This window comes from Chrysemys picta, chromosome 1 (genome assembly GCF_011386835.1).
Source record: "Chrysemys picta bellii isolate R12L10 chromosome 1, ASM1138683v2, whole genome shotgun sequence".
In the NCBI taxonomy this organism is placed as follows: domain Eukaryota; kingdom Metazoa; phylum Chordata; order Testudines; family Emydidae; genus Chrysemys; species Chrysemys picta.
Genome location: NC_088791.1, coordinates 303992147 through 304015223, shown reverse-complemented (window position 1 = coordinate 304015223; position 23077 = coordinate 303992147). Strand labels below are relative to the sequence as shown.

The 23077-nt window shown below is 43.1% G+C and overlaps 1 protein-coding gene and 1 long non-coding RNA gene across 7 annotated transcripts in view; one reads left to right on the top strand and one right to left on the bottom strand.

Annotated features, from left to right (window-relative positions):
* Window positions 1–23077, bottom strand: part of DCLK1 (doublecortin like kinase 1) — a 348891-nt gene that overhangs the window by 214876 nt on the left and 110938 nt on the right. The window lies entirely within an intron of this gene.
* LOC122172422 (uncharacterized) lies at window positions 5355–19204 on the top strand. The gene is made up of 4 exons (XR_006172754.2): window positions 5355–6184; window positions 10181–10322; window positions 11941–12053; window positions 18609–19204. It is a non-coding gene; the product is annotated as an uncharacterized LOC122172422 (long non-coding RNA).

Genomic DNA, 23077 nt, shown 5'->3' with positions numbered 1-23077 from the left:
GGTAATCTTTTTTCCCCTGCACAACATATTCTTGAATGTAATGCTTCTGGTGACTCATCAAATGATTGTTCTTTTGCACTCTCGAAGTGTGTAGGTGAATATTGCAGTTCTTTCCCAAATCTCTTATATCTTTCTTTCATTGTAACTCTAGCCCTACCACTAGCCACAAATTTTGGTATTGTCTTGGTTCATTCAATGGATGAGTATGCAGATTTTGTCTTTTCTTTCTGGTTTTAAATGACTGACTATCTGTAATACAAGTAAAGAAGACAAAAAAAATAATATTCTAGTGATTACTTATTTTCTGTGTTTCTAGAAAACCGTCATATTATCAGTATCAAATGATATTTAATGCACTACTTGTGAGGCTCTCTAAGTATTTATCACTCAAAGTGTTAAAATTCAAAAGGAGAGAATAAAAATGTCTAAAAAAACTGAAAAATAAAAAGCTATAGGATCCTCCTTTTACCTCTGATGTGCTGATCTTTGGTGGCTTCAAAAGGAAGCAAGAATAGATGAGACAAATCAGTATTATTTGCTAGAGTCTGCCTGACCCTTACAAAGGCGCAACATAAGAAAAGAAGGAGCCTCCACACTCTGCACAGCCAGTGTACAGGGCAAAGCAGAATTCCAGTCCCGACTCAAAGGAAAGCACAGGCTGCTCCCTCTCTGGGGATGCAAACACACCCCAAAAGGGTCAAGGAAGAGGCGGAGCCTTTGAGGGGAAAGGTTATGACCGTCCTACAAGATTCCGCAACTAATCGATCCAGGACCAAAAGATGTAGGTGCTGTCAGGATTGGGCCCCAGTACCTGTACCACTTTGGATACAGGTGAGTGTTATTTCAGCTTTACTTATTAGGGAAGTCCTCAGTGTACTTTATGGATCTAAAGGGAGAGCTGGGAGAGAAACATCTGTCACTCCTAGAGGCTACAGAATCTACTGAATTTACATTTACCTAATAGCTAACTGTTTTTAATTGGGAGTTTGTCTCTGAAGAAGAGAACAAAGGCAGAACTCCGTAAGCTGGGTGTTTGTGGATTCTTTGCTGACTTAGCTATGCTTATGGTGAAAAGACAGGAGCCCAGAGAAAGCCTTAGAAAAATATCAGTTTCCCTGAATTTAATATGCTGATCTCAATACCTGTACCAATTTGGATACAGGCTGCAGATTTCCTGTCTCACCAGAAGCCATAGAGACCAGACCACTATTAACCCAATGTCTGAAATGCTGCAAGCTGTAAGGAAGTCTAGACATTTGTTTGCTGACGTGGCTAAAATGTTTGCAAAAGCACTGAGGTGCCATGATTTTTTCCAGTTCTGACATATTACATTACACTATGCTATAGGGAGACTGAAAAAACATTTCTGAAAAAAAAATCAGAAAATAAAGAATGTCTGTATGTGTGCGCACTAAAGAATAAAAATGTAAAATATTACACTGAAATTTTGCATTGTGATATGTCTAAGAGCAGCTAAATCTGGAACTCTATATAAGAAGAAACACTAGTAGGTTCACTACCTAATAGTTTTTGTTTGACGTTTAATGCTCATTGTAAATACTATTTAAAATTTTCCGTGTGTTAAATTTAAATGTTTCTTCACCCAAACTGTATGATACTCACTTTGAAGCTGACTGGAAGCTTGTTACTAACACCTACATTCAAGATTGTAATCCACAGAGTTAAAAGTCAGGCTCTTGTGTTCAAAAACGTGGGAGATTTCTGCATTATTTTTGTGATCATTATGTGTGATTTAGTTTACCTCCTACTTCGATACTGTGAACTACATGAATTGAATATATTAACGCCTGCCAGGAGCAGGAAGAGGGAGACTGATCTGGATTAACTCAATCATCCAGTACTTCATCCACCCTGCAGATAATAACTGTGAAGTACTGTCTCCAGTCCAGTACAACAGACATCCTTGACTTGGAAGAAAGAGGGGTGATCCTTGAGGTAGGAAAGCTTAAACAAAGGGATTTGATTTTGTTTAAAAAAAATAAAAAAAAAAGCAGTCCTGACTAACTACTAGAGGAGGGACTTTGGGAGACAGAGGTCGGAGCTGCTGGCATGTAGGCTTGCGCTCCCAACCCAAGGCTGAAGGATGTCTGGGTTAAGCAAAGCCTGCTTAACTACACAAGGAGACGTTAGAAAGTTAGGTAAGAGACAAGTGTAGGGCTTCTTCGTTGTATTAACCCATCTCTCTAACTGCTGTGTTCCTGCTGACAAAATATTTAGTTTTGAAAAGCCTGAACTGTGTCGCTGCATACATTTTCCGATTACAGAGCTCCCAAGAGAGAAGACTCCTGCAGAGAACCAAGTCAATCTGTGTGCTAATGTTCCTTTATTTAATGGCTACTATTGTAGTTTACATCAAGAAAAATAGTATGTCGTCTCAGATACACAATATAGCTGTTGGTAAAATATAACTTCTTACTAGTGGCCAACATAGCAATAGTATACACCAGAAATCCTGGAATGATCCCTGGCCCCAAGTTAACCTTTTATCCACTATCTCCCTTGTCTGTACATTTTGCCTGTATACCTCTTGAATTTTGCCAGAATTTATCCTGGGTTTTTCCTAGTATCCATATGCATTCTTTAATCACTTTCCATCTCAACTACTCCAATTCCTTCTCATATCATAGACTTAATCCTTCACATATACATTTCATTAAAATCAGAGAGTGAAGTTACGGCTATTCCCACACCTCAGAAAGGTTTCAGGGTGGTAGCCCTGTTAGTCTGCATCAGCAAAAAGAACGAGGAGTATTTGTGGCTAACAAATGTATTTGGGCATAAGCTTTCGTGGGCTAAACCCACTTCATCAGATGCATGGAGTGGAAAATACAGTAGGAAGATATATATAGTAGAAAATTAGCATAGGGAAATAGTTTTTAGTTTGTGTAATGACCCATCCACTCCCAGTCTTTATGCAAGCTTAATTTAATGGTGTCCAGTTTGCAAATGAATTCCAGTTCTACAGTTTCTTGTTGGAATCTGTTTTTGAAGATTTTTTGTTGAAGAATTGCGACTTTTAGGTCTGTAATTGAGTGTCCAGGGAGGCAGAAGTGTTTTCCGACTGGTTTTTGAATGTTATAATCAGGGCTTTGGAGCTGTGCTCCGGCTCCGCTCCAGCTCCAGTCAAAAACCTGCAGCTCCACTGCTCCAGAGTTGCTCCTTGCTCCGCTCCAAAGCCCTGGTTATAATTCTTGATGTCTGATGTGTGTCCATTTATTCTATTGCACAGAGACTTGACTGGGAGTGGATATGTCATTACACAAACTAAAAACTATTTCCCCATGCTAATTTTTCCCCCTACTGTTACTCTCACCTTCTTGTCAACTGTTTGAAATGGGCCATCCTGATTATCACTGCAAAAGTTTTTTTCTCCTGCTGATAATAGCTCACCTTAATTGAGTTGTCTCATTAAAGTTGGTATGTGTATACACACACACAGTAGGAAAATATATATATTTTTTCCTACTGTATTTTCCACTCTGTGCATCTGATGAAGTGGGTTTTAGCCCACAAAAGCTTATGCCCAAATAAATGTGTTAGTCTAAGGTGTCACAAGTACTCCTCGTTCTTTTTACCTCAGAAAGGGGAATCCATATTAAGCACGATTCCCTTCCCTCTTCTCTGGCTTCCTCTCCACTTCCAATTCCAATTCAAAACTCCCCAGGGAGTTGGTTCTGTCCTATTTCTCCTCCAGTTTTGTCCTCTTTTCTTCTCCCCTCATTATGGCTTCCACATTTGGAGTTTACCACCAAAACTCTTCTCTGAGCAACCAAATCTCAACCTCTTCCAGTCTTGCCATAAAACTTTCCTTTTTGCTTTAACTTTTCATAGACTCTAAATCCTATTTATATTTCCCTCCTTCCTTCACTGAAAATAAATGCAACTTTAGTACTAAAGTTTAATCTTTATTATTTTTACTCTAATAGTTTTTCTGACTTTCAAACCTGTACAAAATTCACTGTACCCAACTCCATGAGCCATTTTTTCTTCTCTCTCTCTCTCTCTCTCTGTAAAGGGAACTATAAAAATAAATACTAATTACAAGTACTCTCATCCCTCTTCCTGCAAAACACAGCTTTACCTCCTACAAGAAGTTTGAATAATTGCAACTTGTACCATTTTACTTGCAACTTCCACTAGTAATTACTTCCTAATAGCACCTTTCTAAATGCATTTAAAATATTAGGCTCCCAAGGGGATAGTCTTAGAAAGAGGGGGCAAAGTACATCAGTCAACTGAAACATCAATTCCCAAAACAATCACTTAAGAATATTTTGGATTCTTTTTTAAAAGGCTAGTATTTCTGGTAGCATCTCAGATTATGTTGCTATGGTAAGAGAGTGTTCACTGTAGCCAGTGATACCAAAACCTGTAAGGTGACAGGGCCAAGGAATAAAAAAAAAAAAAAGTGTATTACCAGTACCCCAGTGTACCATGTGAAAAAAGGAGCCACCACTACCACTCCCAGCTTTTCCTGTCATAGTCCAAAAAGATTTTCCCCTAAAATGTTGAATGTGTTCCTATGGACAAGCTGACTGTAGGCATATGCAGACTATAACCATAACTGACACGGGAGCATTTTAACCTCTAAAAATGAGCACTGTCTGAGAAATCTGCTTTGATCCAGGACTGAAGCAAAGCCAGTTTATGATCAGCCACTGCAATCTGTTCAGTAACTAAGAGAACAGTCTTATCAGTCCCTCTAAAAACACAAACTGTACCAATCCTAAAAGTCTAAGAAAGTGATTAAATAAAAACTGTAGGGAATAATGACTTAACTCAGAGTCACAAAACAGATGTTACATTATTAAAAAACCACAAAGCTCATTTCTGCTTGTATTCCTACACAAAATCAACTGAGGTTAGATTTGCATCTACATTATATGAGAATAACACACCGCTATGCAGTTAGAGAATATTAATGGCCCAAAGCCCTCATTTTTGCTGTTTAACTGTTCTTGGTGTTTACTTATTTTAAACTGGTCACTTTAGCACACAAATAATGTTGACACAAAATTTTTTAGAGCTCTGTCAATTAAGCTTCAATCTAGAGTAAACAGTAAACCATATGTGCAAAAAAACCTTCTACTTCTCAAGGCAAGATTTTGAACACTAGCTTGAAGAGCGGAAGCTGACACTGCAGAAAATTACAGGCAGGGTAAATCTGCAGCTACGTTCACCAGTAGCTGATAAGAATATTAAGAAGTACCAGGGATTAACAAAAGAGCTGTGATACCCTTCCAAAAATCATTTTATTACTGTGCTTCTTGACATATTCCCTCTTCTTCTAGCTTAATTCCAAAACATTAAAGCTACATTGCTATGAAACAGCTGCTCCTTCTACATTTCTAGTTTGTAGAACTAGCCCCAGCTTCAGGTAATTCTGAACTAACAGCTTGAGACTATGCATTGCCTTTCAAATGTTAAGGCAACACCTTGCTATCTAACTATAGGCTTCACCTCCAAACCTAGTAGTTGGTCAGTCCTCTTGCAAGGAGGACAGACTGCAAAAGAAAATTGCAGGCCGTTTTTGTTTTTTTTTTTAAGAGGAAACTGCCTTCAGACTCCATGACAAGCTCAACTGTACTGAGCCTGGAAGCAGCCTGAAGCCATAGGTAGGTTTTCAGCAGGGAGTGCTGAATCAGAGCTACTACTGCACTATCAGGGCAACATGTTTAAAAAAAAATTCCTGTGAGCTGAAACTTGGCATACAAGGTCAATGCCGGGACGTACTCTCCCTTGCTGCCTCCCTCTTTGAAAGCTTTCTACAACCAGGTAAAGTAGTACAAACTCTAAAGATCTGAGCATTGCTATTTGATGTACTAGGTTTCTGTAATTCAAGAACAGATCTTTAAAAAAAATAAACGCACCACATACACAAAGAACACCAGATTCAATCAGGGTTTAACCCACCTTGGAACCTTGTGGTGAAAAGTCTGCTGTAGAGATGGTGTAAAGGGACTGCAACTTCAATCATTTCTCTCTATCCCTCTCGTTTCAATGTGAGGTATTATATACAAAAACAGCCCAAAAAAGCAAATATTGCTGGCTGGAAGAGGATTTTCAGAAGGAGTTAAAGCTACTTTTATGGCCCACAAACCCAACCCTTAATGGAAAACCTAGAGGGAGGACAGCACAGGAAGACTAATTGCTCTACTGAAGGGTAAGTCCCTTTTTGACATTTTAAAGACTAAGATTTATTTACAGTGCCACCGGACTCCTCGTTGTTTTTGTGGATACAGACTAACACGGCTACCCCTCTGATTTTTGGCATTAGAAGGTATACATTTATTCCTGAGACAACTTTCTTAACCTGCCCTTTGGTTTGACCTGGCATTAGTCCATTTTGTAGACCAAATTCTCTGTTTGGTTCTCCCCCCCAGGGTTGTGAGGAATCTGATTTTCAGACAGAATGCCCGGTTTAAAGGGGACCCTGGCAGCTCCAGACGGCACCACTGACCGGGCCGTTAAAGTCTGGTTGGCGGCACAGCAGGGGCCCAGGGCTAGGGCAGGCTCTCTACCAGCCCTGGCTCCGCACTGCTCCCAGAAGCGGCCACCAGGTCCCTGTAGCTCCTATGTGCGGGGGCGGCCAGAGACTGGGAGGCTCCGCATGCTGCCCTCCACCCCGAGCGCTAGCTCCGCAGCTCCCATTGGCTGGGAACCACTGCGGGAGGTGGCACCTGCGGGCACGAAGGCGACACGCACCACGCAAAGCCATCTGGCCGCTCATGCACCTAGAGGCTTTCAAATCATGTTACATTTCTTCAAGTGTAATTCTGCTTTGAGAATTACTGAAGTAATAAAAGTAGCATTGTTCATCTCCATTTGTATCACCTCTTCATGACTCCGAGATTAAAACTCTTAAGTATACAAGTAGAAAAATGTTTTTTTCAGCTAGTAGTTCTGTAAACCCAACCTGGAATCTGAAAGTCTTTCTAGTTCATGCATCACTAACAATAAAGAGATTCTACAGCTAGAACTTGGTTAAACAATTCTACTGAGGATGTTTAAGCCAAAGTAGTCCTGTCTCCAAGACCTGAATTATTGGCTCTGCAAGGCTTACAAGAGTAAAAAGGGGAAAAAAAAGTTTATTCCAGTCAGTAAAGTAATCAGGGATGACTCAATACACATCTGGAGCAGGTCAGCTCAGAGAGGTAGTGTCATTCCACTGCCACCTTTCAAAACAGCACTACACTTCTAAATGCCCAAACAGATTCCAAATCTAAGTATGTGATTCCCATTTTCCAGCTACTTTTCTGATTTACTTATTCTCTTAATGTAACCTGGTTTTATACAGAAACAAGTGGCTTTATTTGACCAAATATGAGACACAGTAGTGTTCACAATGTACTAAGGACTTCCCAAATACAAAAGACTATCCAATACCTGGGCCAAAGATCTTACAAACTGAAGTCAGACAGATAAAGAGTAGGAGAAAAGGTATAACAATGAGTGGTCAACATGTTAAAATGGCCACTAAAACAGAATGATTTTGTGCACTGGACACATAGGTTCTCTCCAATCCCAGAATGTAGCCATAATCAACCAGTTAGTCTCTTGCATGTCTGACAGCCGCCAACTTGGTCGACACCCCAGGGATCGAACTGGTGAGCCTCCAGAGCTAAAAGCATGAGCTGCTACAGCTTGAGCTAAAGAACAAAGCCTCTGTAAAAGTGGGTCATAACAACTCATATCACTCTGTTGATTGGCACAAAGGGGAAATCTCTAACATACAATCACCAGTGGGTTACACATGCATCATGAAAGTGGTGCTTTATAAGAAATGTAAATACAGTGTGGTTAGTGAGCTTGAGTAGAGCTAGTCAAAAACTTGCAAATGGCTTTTGAAAATGCTTAATTACATTAAAACTAAATGTTTTTTGATAAAATATTGATTGTCACAAATTTTATAGAACATTATTGCAATGTTTCATTTTGATAAGGCTGAAACATTTCATTTTTACTTTGTTTCAACTGTTTTAATATAAAAGTTGAAGCAATAAGATAGAAACAAAACATTTCAACCTTATCAAAATAAGGCATCATGATGAGGTCAAAGGGTAAATATTTTTGGAAGATTTTTCAAAAAAAAGATCTGAGATTGTTTTAGTTCTGAATTGGGACAAAAAAAATATCAAACTTCAAGATCTTGGATTTTTTTCTGTGATGGAAATTCCATTTTTTCCCCACTAGCAGTAGTCTTGAGGCCTGAGAAGGTGAATGGCTAGCATGATAATTTGCAAGTGGGCTTGCACATGCCCAGCATAGATGAGATTTTTTTTCACAAAATCTCCATACACTGGAAAAAGTCTCTGCAAAATCACTGCAAAAAGTTTGTTTTTAAATGCAAATTTTACATTTTCCCAACATTATCCGGTCCGCACCTATTATACTATGCTTATCTCATACTGCATCTGCACATCAACTGGACTATATTTAAGAATACACACACTATTTTAAGCAAGACTACTAATTCCTGTGAATTACAGTGTTTCTATGACCATTTGAGGGAGTGGTGGGATACACAGAGGGAACACAGGGTGATGTTAAATAGTACATCATACATGCTCTCATACCAAGGTAAAGCAGGCTAAGATATGGAACGTTTTCAATTCCTTGAATTTCTCTTTTGAAGGATTTAGTTGACTGGAGATAGCATTTTATGGATGAACTACTCTGCAAATTGTGCAAACCAAAATTTTAAAACTTCAGAAGAAAAGTAGGCAATGTAGGAGCATATGGGAAGAGGTAAAGAATTAAGTCTTTTCTTCCCCTGGCAGTACTGATTGCTCATTCTTGACATTCTGAGCACTGCCTTTTTAATTATGTAAGCTTTCTGAGACTTCTTGTGGGAATTATTCATAATGGATGCACATTTCTTCCGAGGTTAAAAATCCTCATTTGTTTTAATTTACATTTCACTCATCATTGTAGGAACTTCACAGGAAAAACTAGAGCTATTCCTCTTGAAAGCAAATGTCCAGATGTAATTGAAGCCAATTTTCCCCCACTCAGTTTGTCCTAAAGAAGGTATAATATGCTGGTTTAAGTATCAGATATTGTCAGGTTAAAGGGTTGCAGCAGGTACACCTGATAAACAGTATATGCCCAACCTCTGACTGTCTGAATTATACCTTTCACTTGCATTAGCAAACACCTGCATTTTAAACTAGTTATTTACTGTGTAAATTCCTTCTTAAGTTTTATTATGCTTGCAAAGACTAATGTATTGTAGCCAGTACATGAATGCTTGCAGACCTTACCTAAGTACTAAAAAGGAAGCCTATTAAATTTCCAGAAAAAGACAGCTCATGTGAGACACAAAGTTGTGCAGACTTGTCTACTGGATAAGAAGAAAGGTGTCCTACTTTGTTCATCATACTTGTAGTGATTCTGTTAAATGTTTTCCTCAAGCAATACAGTCTTTATTGGCATTATAGGTTTCTGTTAAGTATTTGTTTCTGTACTGCTCTTAGGCCTTAGTACTCAGCTGGTGTCCAAGCAGGGTCTATGTGGTGACTACCAGAAAATAGGAAGGAGACACCCAGACTCGGGAAACGTGAGAGATAACAAATGAAAATACTGTGTAGATTAGTAGCTATGATTTCATAGATTATAAAGACAGATGACCTCCTGCATAACACAGGCCATAGAACTTCCCTGATTTAATTTGTGTTTGAAGTAGAGCAGATCTTTTAGAAAAACATCCAATCTTGATTTTAAAATTGCCAGTGATGGAGAACCCACCACAACCCTTAGTAAGTTGTTCCAAACGTTAATCACCCTCACTATTAAAAAAGTGCACTTCTTTCTAGTCTGAATTTGTCATGCTTCAGCTTCCAGCCATCGACTGGACCTTGTTATAGAACTTTGCCTGCTAGATTGAAGCAAGTCTCTACTATCAAATTTCTGCTCTCCATGTGGGTACTTACAGATTGTGATCAAGGGCACCCCTTCACCTTCTCTTTGTTAAGCTACATAGATTGAGCTCCTTGAGTCTCTCATTATACGGAGAGTTTACTCATCTGTAACTGGAGGTTCTTTGAGATGAGTGGTCCCTATCTGTATTCCACTGTAAGTTACGCATGCCTGGGTCCAATTGGGGCCTCATGGCCCTCTCCATAAAGTATTTGTGAAGATGAAGTTCCCATCTTTTCAGGTATGGCTGGAGAACGATTAGCAGATACTGCACCTCGCTGTGATGCGAGTTTCCGCAAGACAGTACAGACATCACTGCTGGTCGGCGCTGACAGAGAAGGATTGCGGGCAGGAAGCACAGAGTTTGAAGCTTGGAGTTCTGGGTAAGATGATCAGATGTCCTGCTTTTAAACAGACCCATATTTAAGCCCTCCTGCACGTGTATTATCCCATATTTTCTATTTCTCGCCCCCCGCCCCCCAACAGTACTAGTGGGTCCTGCTGCTGGCCAGATCCCTGCTCACCAGTTGCCTGCCCACCAATGGTGAGTGGGGAGGTCCAGGGGCTCACAACAGGGGTGGGTGTGCAAGGCTGGTGGGGTGGTAAAGCTGCAGCATGAGGGGCCAGCCACCCCCCCCTGCCCATCCACAGCCCTTGCTGCATGCCGGCTCTCAGTCAGAAGTGTTCCACCTCCCCGTCCCATTTCCGGCAGCACTGTCTACGCACTGCAAGCTGCGGTGGCTAGTGAATGCAGGCAGACGCCAGGCGACGGCCAGTTATGTGTCACTTCTGCTGCCCACCCATCAGCCCTTTATGTGCTCCCCCTCTTGCTGTCCTCTCCCTGCTTTGCCCCTTCCCTGTATGTGCTAATGCCCCACGCAGCACTGGCACGGGGAAGCCTCTCCACCCCTCAGCTAAGCCCTGGAGTGGTGGTGGTGGGGAAGTGATTTCCAGCCTGTTCATGGCCCGAACCTGGGGGGCTCCACAGCAGCCCCCAGGCAGGGGCTTAGCACACTCTTCACATGCCTCCCCCCACCCTGGGTTCTGCCCCCAGGGAGCACAGGGCTGCTCCATCCCCTAGGCACCCTGCCCCGCTGAGCAACCTCCCGGGCTGGTTCCTTAAGCCCCTGCAGTCAGGTTCCCTGGGCCTTCATGCACAATGCAGCCTTAGGGCTTAACCCCTTCCTGCCCGCGCTGTAGCCAGGGGACAGGAGATGGCTGGGATATGTCAGTGGCCAGCAGCAGCCTGGAGGCGTTAGCTGCCTTTCGACACTGTGCAAGCAGGAAGGGACAAGCTGCTTCTAGCCACTAGGGAAATGGGGGGGAGAGATGAGCTCTGCAAAGACACGGACCAGCTCATCCCTCTCTCCCCGTTCTCCCCTGCAGCTGGAAGCAGCTCCCATCCCTTCCCTCCCACACAGTGCCAAAAGGCTGCTGCTGGCCACATTCTGGTGTGAACCCTGGCAGCAATATGGGGAGCGGAGGCATGTGACCCTGCATGCCCCCCATGTGTTGCCTTGGGAAGACACAGCACCAGGTACCAGGAGCGGGGGGTCCATCCCAGGCATGGCGGGCGGAGAGCACCAGAAAGGAAGGGTCGGTCGGTTAGCCCCCCATGTAAGAGATGTGTATGGGTGTGTTACCTCTCCCCATGTGAACCCTAAAGCCTTAAAGATAAGAAGGTTAAAAAAAAGAATCCAACTACTCAGAATTTCTTTTTATCAGGGGCTCAGTCAACTTGACGTTAATTTGAACATTTGCACTGCATAGTTCTGACTGATTGCCATTGAACTTTCTTGAATACGAGTAATTTACCAGGTGTCCCGCATTGAGCATAGGGAAATATGGTCACCCTAGTTCTGAGCACAGTCCAGTACCTGAAGGGGGTACAGGGGAGGGAAGGTTCCCACAGCAGACAAAGTTAACAGTAATCTGTAAAAACTACTAAAAACTATTAAAATTATTAAAACTATTTACCAACTAGGTGATTATTTTTTGTAGAACACAGCCAAAGCTGCAGACACTAAAGGTTCTGACCTGGACCATGTGGTGGCGAGATGGTACTGGACAGGCAGTACTGCCCCGCCCATTATCCCCTCAGGTGGAGACATGAGGTGAGTCAGAGTGCATGTGCAGACCAACAGACACTGCTTTCAAATTCTACAGCTCCGGATGCATGGCGTGCATGCGTAACCCACAGTGGAATACAATAGGGACCATCGCTTGAAGAAAAGGCATGCTTTCCAATTTTTAATCATTCTCAGGGCTCTTCTCTGAACCCTCTCCAGTTTTTTCAACATTTTTCTTGTATTATGGACACTAGAACTGGATATGGTATTCCAGCTGCACCAGTGCCAAATATAGTGATAAATAACCTCTTTACTCCCACTTGATATTCCCCTGTTTATATATCCAAGGATTGTAATAGCCCTTTTGGCCAGAGCGTTGCACTGGAGCACATGTGCAGCTGATTATTCACCATGACTCCCAAGTCATTTTCAGCATCACTGCTTCCCAGAATAACATCCCCTCAGCCTGTTAGTATGTCCTACTCTCTTTGTTTCTAGAAGCATAACTTTGCATTTGGACATCTTCAAATGCTATTTAGCACATCAGTCACATCATGCCAGCTCAGAAAAACTGCTAGACTAATGAAAGAAGAGACAAATCATTAGAAAATGTATTTTCTACCATTGTCATGCAGGTGGTTGTTCTTGTAGAAGTCTACATGGTGTTTGCTTTTTCTACTCAATGGCTCCAATCTCAAACTGTTTAGACAGAGAGAACTTGCCTAGAATGGAAGGTATAGCCAGAGAAATGGTGACCCTGACAGGGAATGAGAAGGTGGGTTATCCTCCCCGGGTCACTCCTCAGTTCATTAAATAGGTGCATGATGGTTTGTGGAATGCGCCTGTACTGCTGGGGTACATGTGCCTCATAGATCAAATCATGCCCTCCTGGGCTCATAGACCTTATTATGTACAGGACATATACCAAGACTGTCTTTTAAATGGTAAAGTTTCCAGGACATACTAAAATTAAAACAGCTATTGGAAAAGTAACTAGCTGGGTACATTCTTGTGTTTAAAAAACAAACAATACATAACATTAAAGTTACCGCTATAGAGCAGTCCTAGCAAATTCTATTTAAATCTGGAAATTGTAATAATTTGGCCAACTCTTGAGGTATCTTCCTAGTAAATACTGCAAATTGTATAAAATGGTGTACATTTCTGTTACTTGATACCAAAAGAATTCTCAGCTAGAGTTTGATTTCATGGTAAGAAATCTGATGTCTGCCTATGTGCAATTGTGCCCATCACAACTTCAGAGTAACTAATCCTTCACTGAAGTGTTGCCCAACATACATAGCCAGTATTGGTGAATAAAAGTAGCAAACAAGGAGCTTGGAGGGAGTATTTCCAGATCAGGTTCTTGGAGGAAGAGGTGGTTGGTGAGTAGTGTGTTTCGTCTATTGTTTGTTCTCAGTAAGGGCTGTGTGGCTGAGCTTTGGGCCCCTGAACAGGCCAGGCGCAACTGGTCTGCATGTTTGTCTTTCTTGTGAGGACCATGTGTCTGGGACCTTTGGGTCTGTTATCATCCTCTGTGTTTGAAGTATTTGAGTGGCTGCTATCAGGGGGTGGAGCTCAGCAGCGAGACTTAGTATATAAGTTGTAAGTCAGTTTCCAGGCAAACTCTTGAGCTTGCAGACAAGGTGCAGTGAACAGGGAGTTTAGAGATTAAGCATACAAGGGTCTCGTTCTATGTACAATTCTATGCTCATTGCTGTGATGGTCTGCAATGGGCCATGTTGTCTTTCCTGCCTGAAGCAAGCACAGACTTTCTGTGTATGAAGTGCAAGTTGGTGGCTGTTCAGGAAGAAAAGCTTCTTGTTTAGAAGGACAAATACTGACACCATAGGCGCCAATTCCGTGGGTGCTCCGGGGATGAAAGACCCATGGGGAAAAATTAGTGGGTGCTCTGCACCCACTGGCAGCCAAGCTCCCCTCATCCCCCGCCCCACCTCCTCCTCCCCTGAGTGTGCCGCATTCCCTGCTCCTCCACCTACCTCCTAGCGCTTCCCACCTGGCCGCCGCCAAACAGCTGTTTGGCAGCGTTAGCATGCCCCAGGAGGGAGGGGGAATAGCAGGAATGTGGCACGCTCAGGAGAGGAGGTGGAGAGGAGATAGGGAAGAGGTAGGGCCGGGGTGGGGATTTGGGGAAGGAGCTGGAATGAGGGCGGGGGAGGAGTGGGAAGGGGTGGGGCCTCATGGAAGGAGTGGAGTGGGGACAGGGCTGGGGGGGGGGGGGGTCGAGCACCCATGGGAAAGAGGGGAAGTCGGTGCCTATGACTGACACTACAAAGCAGAGATGCTGAGGAGTAGCTGAACTACCAGATCAGCAAGCATCAGCTCCACAGACTCAAGAAAGAAAGGAATCGGGCACCAAGGAACCAGACAGAGAGGAAGCCAAAAAGTAGACTTGCAGCCTATCATCAGAATCAAGAGGACCACGAAGCATTCTACATGGCTGGAGGCAGACGAGAATGGACAGGTTGTGACTACCAGAGAAAAGAGCACCAGGAGGAATTGCACACAGCTAGAACTATCCTGTCATTACCAGATTCTCAGTATGGAAATTGAAGACTCTCTCTGAAGACAGCTGGTTAAATGGAATAGAGAGCTGTACAGGACATATCTGAGAATGGCTGCTCAGCCCCACGCACAAGACAATCAAATGTGCCCACAAAGAGATCCCCAACCATCCAAGACAGACAGACTGGAAAGAATACTCTGAAAGGGACAAGTGGACAACAGGATGGTGTGCGTTCTTTCCAAAAGTCAAAATAGGAGATGTGACTGCATGATTGCCCACCTGCTTCAGAGGCCTATCCAAAGAATTCCTGACAATGGTGCATATTAGCACTAGCAACACTGCTTCACATGATACCTCCAGGGGCGACAAGGGGGGGGGGGGGGAAGCTGGTACAAATTACCGGGGCCCGGCAGTCCGGAAGGGGGCCCAGGGCCCAGCTTCGTCAGCCTGTTTAGCCAGTCCACCCTTGCTGGGGGGTGGGGGGATTTTTTCATTGGGGCCCGAACCTGCTCTCGGCAGCCCTGGATACCTCACAGATTATAGATGACTTCAGGAAATTAAGAAGGCTACTGAAAGAGAGGAATGTCCAAGTGATCTGCTACAAGAGCCTTCCTGTCCCTGTGAACAAAGAGAGAAGGCTGAAGATTCTCGAAGTGAACTGCTTGCTAGGTAAGTGGTGTAAGATTTTGTTTGGTGCAACATTAGTTCATCTTCTATGGGGAGATGGAGGCCATCCAAACTGTACAGCCCTATCTCAGAAGAAGTGGAAACAGTCTCCTAAGGGACAGGCTAGCTAGATTAGTCAGAAGGAAGTTAAATTAATAACAAAAGGAGAGGGTGAAAACTATCAAGAACAAAATTAATCAAGGCATCAAGAGACATGAATAGAAGAAATTATTTAATAGCCTACAAACTAAATTCTAGGATCCTGAGTAATAAACCAGAGGAATTGCTCCTTTATGAGCATAAATTCAATCTAGTTGGTATAACTAAAACCTGATGGGATGAGTCACATGGTTGAAATGTTAATCACTGGTTATAACATTTAGGAAGATTCAAGTGGGCAAAATGGGAAAGGGGAGTGGCACTCTTTCAAAAAGGGCATTACCCATTTCTAAGTCACTGACAACTTGGAAGCAAATAATCTTAAATGAGGATGAATCAGTGTTCTACCAGATAAAGTGCAATTTGGGGAACTAGTTGATGTCTGCTACAGACCACCAAATCATACTAGAGGACAGGATAACCAATTCCTTAAGCATGTATCTATTATGGGTAGGGGAGGTGTGTAAAGCTGCATTATAATGGGGGACTTCAATCTGAATGACATATGCTGGATGTCTCATGCAACTAGGACTAAAACATCCTTGACATTTTTTAAGATTATAAATGAGAATGTCTTAACTCAACGTATTCAGTCCAAAATGGGGGAATTCTGTATTAGAACTGATCTTGACAGATAAATAGGAATTAATCCCAGAACAAAAAAATAAATAGTTACTTAGGTGCAAATGATGATGACTAGATTATATTTAGTAAGTATAAACAAAATAAAGTCCAAACCAATAATATATATACATAGTGCTTTAAAAAGGTCAATTTCACAAAGCTGAAAATAATTATGAGATCAATCAGTTGGAAAGAATTTACACAGAAAACTCTGAATGATATTTGAGAGTGGCTTAAGAACATGATGTCCAAAAAATCCACAATAAAAAAAGAAGGCTATGCTGATTCAAAGTCAGTTGGCTTATCTGGGAGGTACAGCAACTATAAAAATAAAAAAATATGTAACAAATGGGAAAAAGGGAAAGTTGACAGCAACAAATATAAATTAGAAGATAGGAACTGTAGAAAATTGATAAGGGAAGCAAAAGGACACAAGGAGAACTCTATTGTCCTTAATTCTGCTGCCCATAATGACGGGTTATATAAGGTGAGCTGTCCCATAGCAATGGGGAATGAAACTTGCCTGCACCATGGTGTTGGCTGGCGGGAGGACTATTGGTGCCAAGCGTATGGAGACCGATGCCTCATCACGAGGGACCCGCGCCGTGCCAGTGGAGACAGACTGCAGTGCTGGCAACCTAGGCCATCTGACCAGGGACTTAGGATGTAGAGTCGGGGACCTTGGTTGGCAGTGTACAACTGCCCTCTGAGGTGGCCCCAGTGTTGGCGTGCCCTTAGAGAAAGGAGACTTTGCTGCTTCCAACACTGTACGTGGCACTAGAGGGGCTCTCTGGTCCTTAACCACCTCAGACGTGGGAGGCAATGTCAGAAGCCCGGATCCCTATCACTCCCGGGAGTCAGGAGTGGATCCTTGGAGTGCTGGGAGGGGGGGGGGGGGGAGAGATCCGAGCAGGGAGGGATGCATCCCCATGAGGCTCCAGAGTGGACAGGTGGCCTGAACTGCGTCCTTTGCCCAACACCTGCTAACCTTCATTGCTCGGTGCCGGGGAGCTTCACTTCTTCAGGCGCTTCTTGGGCTGATGCCAAGGTGCTAGGCGTGGAGTCGGAGTGGGAAGACTCCGACGCTGGGCAAAGCGCGGCCTCCTGGAGGCCGAATGTCCTGCTCCTTCTGAATTCTGGGTCAAAAGTTCTTACAAATCCGACACTTGTCTTTTACATGCGACCCTCCCAAGCACTTTAAGCAGCTGCTGTTGGGGTTCGCTAACAGGCATAGGCAGAACAAGGTTTGAAACCCAGAGACCGGGGCATGCCCTGCCTCGAGGCCAAGTCCCTAAGGAGACTAACTTACCAGCTAACTCTTTCCACTTAACACCTAATGAATAACTAACTACTGTAAACAACTATAGACAAAAGAAAAAATGTAGCACTAGGAAATACACTATCGACTTGCAAGGCAAGAGGAAGGCACGCCGACCAACCATTATGGGCAGTAAGAAGGAACAGAGGGCGTAGGGCCGGCAGTGCCTAGTATACCTACGCATGAGCATGGCACTTCAGAGGGTGGCATAGCCAGCCCTACAGATATTGCTAAGGCAAAAATCTCCGACAACGGTGCACGTGGGCACACACACACCTAGAATGGAATCGACATGAGCAAGCACTCCGAGAAGAAACTAGAAAGATACAAAATCAAAATGGCACACACTAAATTGATTAAAATCTAGCTAAGTGATCGGGCTCAACATGCAATAGTAAATGAGGAATCACCACACAGCAGGTATATTTCTAGTGGGGTCCCACAGGAAACAGTTCTCGGTCCTAGTCTATTTAACAGAATTTCAATGATCTGGAAGAAAAAATAATCACTAATAAAGTTTACAGATGACAACGATTGTGGGAATGGTAAATAATGAAGAGTACTAGTCACTGATAAAGAACAACCTGGATCACGTAGTAAGCTGGGTGCAAGCAAACTGTGTGTGTTCCAATATGCCCAAATATAAAGCTATACATCTAGGAACAAGAATGTAGGCCATACTTACAAGGTGGAGGTCTTTATAATTGGAATCAATGACTGAAAAAGATCTGGGAATGATAGTGGATAATCAGCTGAATGACTTCCCAGTGTGATGCTGCGGGCAAGAGAATATGATCCTTGGATATATAAACAGGAGAATATCGAATGAAGTAAATAGGTTATTTTAGCTCTATATTTAGCACTGGAGCAATTGATATTGGATTACTAATGAAAGTTCTGGTGTCCACAATTAAAGAACAATGATGATAAATTGGAGAGTGTTCAGAGAAGAGCCACGAGAATGAGATATCAACTAAAACTATCACTGCCTGTTACAAATAGGGCAGCACTCAATGCAATTGCCCCACACTCGTACCCATCGTGACTGGATCCAAAATTTTATTTCATAAAACTGAAAATTTTAATTCCCTACGTCTCACCCCTCCCCACCCCCATCACTCCTAGTGGGCCACATTCATCATGGCTGGGACTAGGGAGCGGGGGTGTGCAGAATCACTCCAAAGCTATGTGCCAATAGCAGGTCTTATTAAAAGTGTTTATGGGAATAAGGGAATGGAGTTTTGAAACTTATCTTTCCATTTCTGTTGGCTGTAAATCCAATGATACATCTGTGTTTTATCCCTAGCTGCTGCTGTGGAATACTGGACCCTGATGAGAAGAAAGAAGAGGACTAGGGAGGCCAGGTTCAGCAATATCCTGCAAGCCAGGGCTACACTGAACTGTGAACAAAGGGCCTGATGGGCCAATATGGCAGAAAGCATGGAGAAGAAAAGAGCGGACAGGAAAAGGAGAGGGAGAGCCTCAGGAAATAACAGGGTTTCTCAGGCAGCAAACCCAAATACTGCAGACCCTCATTAACCTACAAGTCCAACAATCATGGACTCACCACTCTTTGCAGTCACTGGAGAGCTCTGGCATAGCAGCTCCCTACACTCCCGAATATTCCATGTGGCACCACATCCTACCACTACATGCCTGGAGACGGCAAGGACAACCACAGTGTCACGTACACTGAGCTGCGAAAGCCACAGTTGGTGGATCTGTCGCCAAAATCGATGACATTTGTGCACTGAAGTGGACAGAAATGTTGGTTGCTTTTTCAATTTCGAAGTTCCAGTCCGTTAATTTATGTTAGAAGTCTGTATTGTATCATTTATTTGCACATGGATGGGGTTTTTCCACACTGTTTTTGCTATACAATAAACTTCTTTATTTGAAAATAAACTCATCTTTATTAGCTCACAGTATATACTGCGGAGTCCATAACAGTACTCAAAGTATCCACTACTTATAATTGTATAGGACCACTGAGCTCATAGGTTCAGTGAAACACACAACTTGATACTTATAAATATACAAACACTATAAAATTCCTGACAGCCCCCAAAACTTTAGTTCCAGAGCACTATCCAGCACAACACATTACTGTGGCTGCTTTCAAGGCCTCCCTTAACAGCGTAGCTCCATACTGAGCTCGTGTCTGGCTGTTCAGACAGCCACTCCACCTTCACCCTCCACCCTGGCAGCAAGCTTGTCTCCCTTTGCCACACAGATATTATGCAGGATACCAGAAGGAGCTATAACCATTGGGATGTTCATCTCACTGAGATCCAATTTCATGAGTAACATCACCAGCATCTCTTCAATCTACCAAAGCACATTTAGCCATCATTCTGCATCGGCTGAGCTGGAAGTTTAATCTTTCTTTGGTGCTGCTGCCAAGGTAGCCGGTGTATGAGTTCATGATTCAGTGGAGCAAGAACTAGGCTGAGTCCCCCAGGATCACTACGGACATTTCAGCATTGCCAGTGATAATTCACCAGTCAGGAAAAAAGTGTCCCTGCTTGCAGCTTTCTGAACACTCCTGTGTTCTTAAAGATGTGAGTGTGTCATGCACCTTCCCTGACCAGCCCACACTGACATCAGGGAAGCATCCCTAAGTATCCACCAATGGTTGCACAACCATAAAAAAGTAGCTCTTTCTATGGCAAGGTGTGCTGGTGCCAAAATAGGGATGTGTGCGCTATCTATTGCCCCACCACAGTTCAGGAACCCCATTGCCGCAAATCTATCCACTATATCCTGCACATTGCAGACAGTAACAGTCCTGCACAACAGGATTAGTGACCCTACATGCTTGCTAGATGGACACTGGTTCCCACTGTGGCTTTTCCAACTCCAAAATGATTTCCCACTGACCAGTAGCAATCCATCACTGCAAACTTCCAGAGTGCAATTGCCACTTGCTTCTCCACTGTCAGTGCAGCTCTCATTCTGGTGTCCCAGATCTGGAAGGCTTGGATGAACTCAGCACCCAGATCCAGTTAAAATTCTGCATCCACTTATCCTAAACCTGCATTATCATGCAATCCCACCAGTCAGTGTTCGTTCCTTAGGTCCAGAAGCGGTGCTCGGCCATCTGCAGTTGCTCCATGAATGCCATCCAACAACCTTGAATTGTTTTTCCACTACGTCCCTCAACAATCGGTCCTCCAAAAGCTTGTCGTATCTCCCCCACCCTTTGTGGTTCTTCCTGCAGCTTTGCAAATACCGGAGGAACATGCATCCTGTATTTGCAACATTCATGACAACAATGGAGAGCTTTGTGGGTTCTAGGCTTCTCTCAGACATTGGGGACAGTGAAAAGTGCTGTGCATGTTTGAGGAATTTGCAATAAAGTGCAAAAGTTATGGGATATGTAAAGTTGCATGATGGGAACTTGATCCTTTGCTCCCAGTCATCCCTGAGCAACTCATTTCTACCTCACAACACACTGTGAAGATTTCCCAAAAGGCACTGTGCTGGATGGTGGCACCCTGGGATCTCTGGCAATGGTGCACTGCACTTTTTTAAACCAACACAAGCACTCCTGGTGAGTGCACACAGCTCCAAAGCAAGCAGCCAGGTATGCGCACACATGAGCGATATACTAATTGTCGCAGCTATACACCAACATAATTTGCATCGACCAAACTTTGTAATGTAGACATGACCTAATGACCATTGACCCTTAAGGAATCTCAAAAACCTTACAAGTTACAGATATTGGAAAGGAGCAGTTTTTACCTTCTTACATATTTTGTCACTGGATTAATTATTTTCAGCAAATGTTTTCTCACAGCTTTAAGCACATCAGTGTGCTGACACGAGCTGTTGCCTTGGAAACTAGACTGATCAAAATGCAATAAGAACAGAAGAAGCCTTAGTCAACAGCTTCACAAATGTTCCCATGATTAAACAAACATGCCAGGTGTCAGACTTTAAATTATTACTATAAAGTCTGCTAAATAATTCTGTATGATTAGATGTTCTGTCCACATATATACAAGTGGAATCAATTATGAGGGTTCTTTGAACAGATGGATTCTGATGTTGGTGCATCTGTGCTTTTTTCACAGATTCAGAACTGAGATACACAACACATTCCTGGTCATAGACAGCCATTCAATTCCTTAGTATTTCAGGATTGGGGGGGGGGGGGGAAGAGAAACAGTGATGGAAGATGGATTGCCTTTTCCCTTTCCCATTTATACAAGATTAGTAGGACATCAGCAGATTCACAAGCAGATAATTTGCACTAGCAAAGTCAACATTCTGGTTGAGATTTTCTATGGATAGGCATCAGAAACCACCATAACAAAGCCCCCTTTTTCATATAGAATTTATTTCTACATTCCTGATAATACTGCATGTGGAGCATCTGCACAGCCTGGCTTTAATCTAAGCATCATATCATATGTGGTCACTCAAAATGGGTCTGTGCTAAAATGATAAATTACAGTTGCTGGGGAAACATTTATTTCCTGATTTGTGTATGGGAGGGGGGAATCAATTATTGTGTATTTACATTGTTTTCTCCCCACCATTTTCCATTTAACTTCCATTATATTTTTTGGGGGTGGGGGGAATTAAAAAAAAAATCAACTACACTCAAGTGATATACAACCTCTGGAAGACTGCACAATAAGCACATAATACTGGTAAATATGAAATGTTTCAAACAGCTATGCATTTTAACATGTAGAGTTCTAGACATGTGCATGTGTAACCCACACACCTCCTGGGTGTGGTGTTCTGTCCCATTTACTGGCACCAAGATCACTTACAGAGAGAGATTCATGATCTGTTCTACAGCCTTAACTAACAGGCATATGGCTTGAGGCTCATGCATTTAGCACCAGAAGTCCCAGGTTTGATCCTGCCCGACGATGATCGAGATCTGTCAGTGTTACACATGCTTATGCACTTGTACACACATATAACAACACAATGAAGGCCAATCCTGGACTCCTTGTGAGGCAAAATCCTTGAGATGCCAATTATTTTTACTTATTTTCTATATCATACCAAATACATGCATTACGAATTTGTCCAAGTAAGCAATGCAGGGCCCCACTAGAAGATATTAAGAGGAGAATTTCCAAGTGAACTCAGTGTTTTCCTAACTCCGCTCCCATTGAAGTCAATAGGAGTGATTTCATTGATTTCAATGGCAGCTTTCAAAGTCTTGCCCCCCCAAAATAGTAGAAAACCAAGTATTCTACACACACGTTGGAATATTCATACCTTATGAACAAAATATTACACCACAGAGAAAGATACTGTCCAAAAAAAAAAGGGGGGGGAGGAGGGGATTTTCCAAGACACAAAGGGAAGCTATCTACCCAACTCCATTGTCCTTTAATGGGGGTTAAATGCAGGGGATAACAGCCACCTCCTTTCCCACCATCCTGTTATGGTTACAGGAGAGCGGTGTCTTATTCCCTCTACAGTCCCTCACAAGTGCACCCATCCAAGGGAGAAAGGGTTAAACCCACAAAAGGCCTGCACCCCTCTCAATGCTTAGACAAGCCCAACTGTCTCAGGCATATCCCGCAGAGCCCCTACTTTAGTTCTGCAGCACTGCTGCATGCTCTGCCTATCTCAGAATTCCTCACCAAGAAGCTGTTGCCTGTTCCTGTATCTTTTCCTCTACGCCGGGGGTTTTATGACGTGGTGCTCTCTTGATTTGAGTCCAGGACCACCCGGGGGGGGGCAAGTGGAGCAATTTGCCCCAGGCCCCGAAGGGGCCCCCACGAGAATATAGTATTCTAA